At 38.4% G+C, this 6,073-nt stretch overlaps 1 protein-coding gene across 1 annotated transcript in view; it reads left to right on the forward strand.

Annotated features, from left to right (window-relative positions):
• Window positions 1–6,073, forward strand: part of LOC101619122 (amphiphysin) — a 187,549-nt gene that overhangs the window by 534 nt on the left and 180,942 nt on the right. The gene's annotated exons all lie outside the window — the stretch shown is intronic.

The raw sequence follows: 6,073 nt of genomic DNA on the forward strand, positions 1-6,073 counted from the left end.
CCCCGAGCCGAGAGCATCTTCCTTCGGGCGCCCGCTGCCTGTTCGCCGGCTGGGGGCTGGTAGGATGCGGCCCGCAGGTCCGGGCGGGAGATTGCGGCAGCCGTCTTTCCTCGGGGGGGAATTTCGTGGGTCATTGACTGCCGCGGAAATGACCAGCTCAGCGCAGAAGCCACCCCCAAAACCTCTGAATGTGTAGGGCCGATCGGAAAGACCCGAATACTTTAACACAGGGCTGTGGAGTGAATCCTAGAGTTCAAAACAGATACACACTTTATCATGTTCATTTTCTCGCTCCCTCTCTCCCTTTTGACGCCAGTGTCCTTCTCTGGAAGGTCAAAAATATGTATGACCTGAGCCTAACAGTTTTTCTTTGCACATTTTTGCACAAAGGAGGGAATTTTTTAGTGAATTTTAAAACATTTTCTTAATTTATGGCTTGGGCTTCGGTTTCCTGCTGTTTTACAAGCCTTTTAGTAAAGTGGCTTCAGTGATCAATTTTTCTCACCCAGAATGGTGAACAAACGTCCAGTCCATAGAAAGCCCAGCCGCTAGCATTTGGAGAGGTGTTGTACCAGGCACTGGGTTTGTCTGGCTTCCCCGACCAGCACTGGTCCTCACCGGGACCTTGCCAGCACTGAGTTCTTCATATGTGTTCCCAGCAAAGGACATTCATATAGTCGGTTGAGGGTTGTACCAGAAAATGACCACCGGGTAATATGTCTTGTATCAGTGGAACTCTGTTATTTCGCGTGGCAGATTGTCCATCCCTGGCATACTAGGTGCTTAGGGTTTTTCCTGTTTTACTGGAAGTCATATTTGCTGAGTTGTTTACTATGACATTGAATTTCCCTCTTCAGCCCCCAAGCTCAGGCTATCCCTGGTTCTTGCTCACCTCAAGCGCTAGGCCTGGGGGCCTACTGAATGACCCTTTCTCTTGTCTCCAGGTCCAGAGGATCCTTCTCTGCCTCTCTAGTCCCTCCCTCCACACAGGCCCACTCTCTATGCAGTAAGAGGATTGTATTTCTTTTAATATCTACCTAGGCTCATCCTGAACTAAAGTGATCCTCCGCCTGCTCCTTCTCCTTCACAGTTGAATTAGTATGGCTACCTGCCCTCTTCCAGACCCTGGTTACTTGTCCAGAAAGTAGCTAGGGTCTGCTGGGACCTGGTGGAGGTTTTGTCATCATTTTCCCATATTTTATTTTACTCCACTGTAGTTACCCCCCCCCCCATCCCTTCCTACCTTTGAGTAATTATTGGCATCTTTGGTCTAAAGCTTTCATTGAATCTACTTTCTGTGAAATCATTTAGTGATATAGCCTAGCTTTTCATGTATGAAATTATTTCCTAATCTAGGTCACCAGCTGCTAATATGCCAACAAATAAATGAAAAGAAAATGTAACTTGTATTACACAGCACTCAACCCTTGTAAATTGTTGAGAATTCACTTTTCCACTATGAAGGTTGAGTGTGCATCATGATGCAGTTGTGGAAGAGAGCCTTGTACCCAACTTCCAGGGTCCCCTCTTCTTCCCTGGGGAAAGTTGCTGGTGAAAAATGCCTGTTGTGCCTAGTTCATAGGGTTAAGAAACCATGATAGTGAGAATATAGATTTTGTCTCTGGTTAAGTTGTGACATATTCCTTAGCCCCTGCAGCTGGAAGGAAAACAGGCCTGTGGGCATGTAGGAAAGAAAGCCCTTTCAAACACAAACAAAAGTTGCTGGAGATTGTGAAGCACAGTTGGTTGCTTAGGTAGACATCCCCTTCAGTGATGACTTCTATTTGCCTCTTCAGTCTCTTCTCCTGTGCAAAATGTTTCATCACAGTACTTTAAGTTGCCAGTGTTCTTGAGCTCCTTGTTTTAAGTCATATTTCTCATCAGAGAACCCATCCCCTTAACTTTCTTATCATCTGTGGCTCCAACTAACAGTTTGCATGCATTTTGGCTCCAAATGCATGGAACTACTCTTAGAGATGAGTGGCTTTTTATGAATTTAGAATAATTTTTTCTTTATTGAAAGTCCATAAAGGTTTATTGATGATAGATATTTGTAGCCATTTCTTTATATATACATGTAGAGATATATTTCTTAAAAGAAAATCAGCAGCAAATTAGTATACTCATAATTCTACCACCTACAGATTTCACTCTCATTTGATGTATATCCAAGTAGATCCCTTTTCATATGTATATATGTAGAATATATGACTAAAATAGGCTCATACTAAATGATTCTGTAACCTGTTTTCCTTTAACAATTATGAACATTGCTCAATACATGTACATATTTTCCATCAGCATTTGAAAGATTAAACAATATTGGAATATATGGATCCTCTATTTTTGGACATTTGTTTTCCAACGTTTGTATATAAATGTATACCAGTGAAAAAACTTGTAGGGAAAAAACTTGCACATACCTTTAAGTATTTACTTACATCAGTTCTAAGAATTTATCTAAAAGTGTGCTTATTTTCATTAGAGCTAGATGCTTTTTAGAAAAGTTACATAAATTTATGTTCTTGCCAGGAGAATACAAGACACCAAGACTAGATTATACAATTTAGAACAGTCTCTAGCTATATCATTGGGAAAAATTAGTCCCTATTACATTTGTTTGATTTTTAAACCAATGTTTTTATATTCTTATATTTTCATTTGTAAATTTTGTTTACATTATTGCCTAATTTGTGTAGCTTTTCTACCTTGCTATTTGTAAGGACAAAAACATTGGCAATCCTAAAAACTGCCAACACTCTCTCTTTCCTGTTTAATTTTTAAATATTTTTTCCTACAAGAGAATGTTTGTTTATACTATACATATGTTTTATGTGTATTTTCTTTTTCTGTTTTTGTATGACTTTTGGGCATTAAATTAGTCAGATCCTGTCATTATAAGATTTAGACAACTTAATTCAAACTAACTTAAGGAAAAGAAGAATTTAACTGCTAAAAATAAAAGTATGGCTTATGCAATGTAAATTTGAAGGAGATTTTTATACATGAATAAGTAAATGTTCCTGTACTAGACATACATAGACATATTTCAGTATATGTATGTATGCATTTTATTAACTCACTTGATTTTACAAGGTCAGCAGGTGAGGAAGGAGAGGTCTGCTGTGCCATGTGGATCACCTCTAGGGCCAGGGATAGAACTCACACTGAAGTGGCTGCAGCTCGCCTGCATTTTAACCTGCTGCATTTTAACCTGCTTCACCTTAGCCCGCTTCTCCATCAGGGAGGGCCCTATTCCCATTTTATATATGAGGAAGAGATAATGTGCTATGTCCAATGTTACATAGCAGGTGTGAAGCTGAAGTTTGAATATAGTGCTTGCCATTACAAGATGCTGCCTTTTATAATTAGGTAAAGAAAGGGCAGGGTGCACTACTTCAGCCTGTATGGAACCAGGAGCTCAAACACAGCTGTCAGGGCCTTCTTCCCATCTCCCACCTCTGCTTCCACTCTCTTAACCCCATTGTAGACAGGTTCTTTCTTGGTGGTAAGATGGTTGCCAGCAAATTTAAGCAAGAGATGTCTTTCCTTAAACATTTATGGAGACATCCTCAGGATAGTCCTCTTTGGCCCAAGTTGGGCCTTGTGCCTATCCCTGGAAGAAAATATCTCTCTGGCCAAAGGCCAGGAAGATGAATTGGATTGGGCTGAGTCACAAGCTTCTATTGAAGTGGGATGGAAAAATTCCCTGTGGGCCATATGGACTGATGGTGAAGGAAAAAAGTATCAGAACAGAAGGGGAAATGGATGATGGTTTGGCAAAATGAAAGTTGTCCACTGTCATTTTTTCATTTCATAGTTAAGATACCTTCTCCAGCCTGTGTTTATATAAGTAATCACATAGGTGTGATTACGTTGAAAATTTCCCATAAAATTAATCTATGAATAGTTGAAAAAATCAAGTATTAGTAAAAGACTTTTACTAATAAAAATAGCAGGTACCTCACCACCCTCTCCTGAAACTTCAGTCTTGTTTTCCAGAGGCAGCGTACAGCCATAAAATATCTCAAAACCATGCTTATATAGCTAATTCTTGATCTACTCTTTCTTATTTGGTGAAGATAGGCAAAGATTTAGCATTTTATATTTCTCCCTCTACTTCCACATTGCCTAATCATATAACAAAGATTGTTATCACTAGGGGTCATATTTTAAAATATTAAAGATACATTTCATTGAATTACATATATACATCATAAGTATTCAACCTTATAAACTTTTATGTATGTGTTTATCTAGTCAGAGCAAGTTATAGAACTTTTCTGTCAGATTAGATTCCCACCATCCCTCATACTTCTCCTATTTTTTGTCTTTTTATGTTCATACTGCCATTTCCTTAATGAGCCTATTTTCATATACTTATTGGTAATTTTTATATTTTTTGCTTTTTAAGTGTGTAAGTCTTTTGCCTGTGGTTTTATTAGAGAAACCTGTCATTTTCTTACTGATTTATTGAAGGTTTTTATGTATTCAGGATATGAGGCCTCTGTCAGACTTTTGCAGATATATTCTCCCAGAAAGTGATTGTGATTTGTCTTTTTACTTTTTGAATGGTGTCTTTGATGTGATGGTTGTAAATTTTTATGAAATTTTATCTGAGGATAAAGCTTTCATACACGTTTTTGTTTTCCCCGGAGTTAATGATTGCCTTTTTTGCTTATTTTTATTTATTTATTTATATTTTTTTAAGATTTATTTGTGCATACAGAACTGGGGTACAGACAGAGGTTCAGGGGTGGCGAGAGGCTTCACCAGAGACAGAGTGGGGAGCAGAACAGGCAGATCGATGAAGTACACTACTGAGGGGAGCAGCGGGCGGGTCAGGAGAGGTGTGCCACGCCATGTGGTCACCTTCCGGGCAGGTGGGAATCGAACTCATGTAGAAATGCTTTAGATTCTCAGTACTGTGTCTTAACCCGCTGCGCCACCACCAGGGAGGGCCTTGGTTGATTTTTTGCTAGACCTGCTGTCATTCTCTTTTCTTGCCTGTGTTGGAGTAGACGAAGAAAGCCTTCCTTATCTCATCTGTATTCTCGGGTTTTAAAAAAGTTCTCTGTTTTTAGTCTTGTGATTTTCCCCAGTGTCTGCAGTTCAGGGTACCGGGACTTAAACCTGAATGTGGTTATGTGTGTGACTAAGCAGTGAGAATTGACTGCTTTCTCATTGGTAGCTGTGTATAAGTATTTTATTGAGAGTACTTTTCTCAATTCTGCTGAATTATTTTGATTCCTCATCCTCATTTCTGTTTCTGTAAAATGTTGAATTCTTTTTATCTGCTAGTGATGCCTTTCATGCTTTGCCCTTAATATGTTTGCACCTTCTTTACTTTCACTGTCATTTTAATTTGTTGGAAGAACTGGATCTCAACATACTGTCAATCTATTGATCTGTAAAAATTCTTCCTTAAATATGTAAGCACTCTGGCATTCATTATTATTTTTGGTTCATCTTCTCTTTGTGAAATTAGAGGCATTTATTTTGGTCTTTACCCCCTTTCATCTCTTATGTAATTTTTAAATTGGTGGAAACACATCAACATTTTTTGATATTTCAACATTTTTAAAATGTAACTCTAGTGACCAGGGAAACTTTTTGTATATTATAGTACTAACTTCAAGTATCAGTTTTTATTTTTTGTATTAATAAGGGACTTACAACTGTTAAAGTTTTCTAAGGACATGCCAGTTTATTTGAAGTGATATAAGTATTCTTAGATGCAACTATTTTAATTCAGTGTATTTTCCCACTTAAGTTGTAGATGCTTAAAGACAAGAACCAATACCTGTGAATTGTATATATTCAGCAATGAAGTATTGATTTGAATTTCTATGTTCCTGCTTGTTTACATTTCAACCCTGCCAATACATTGTTTTAAAGCATTCTTCTACATTTTTTTTTAAAAGATTTATTTATTTATACTTACAGAACTGGGTTACAGGCCAGCAGTGTGGTGGGTGAGAAGATTCACTACAGACAGAGTGGGGGAACAGAACAGACAGAGTGACAAAATACACTGCTGAGGGGAGCAGCCGGTGGGTCAGGAGAGGTCTGC

Source organism: Condylura cristata, unplaced genomic scaffold, assembly GCF_000260355.1.
Source record: "Condylura cristata isolate star-nosed mole 26May11 unplaced genomic scaffold, ConCri1.0 scaffold00005, whole genome shotgun sequence".
Taxonomy (NCBI): Eukaryota; Metazoa; Chordata; class Mammalia; order Eulipotyphla; family Talpidae; genus Condylura; species Condylura cristata.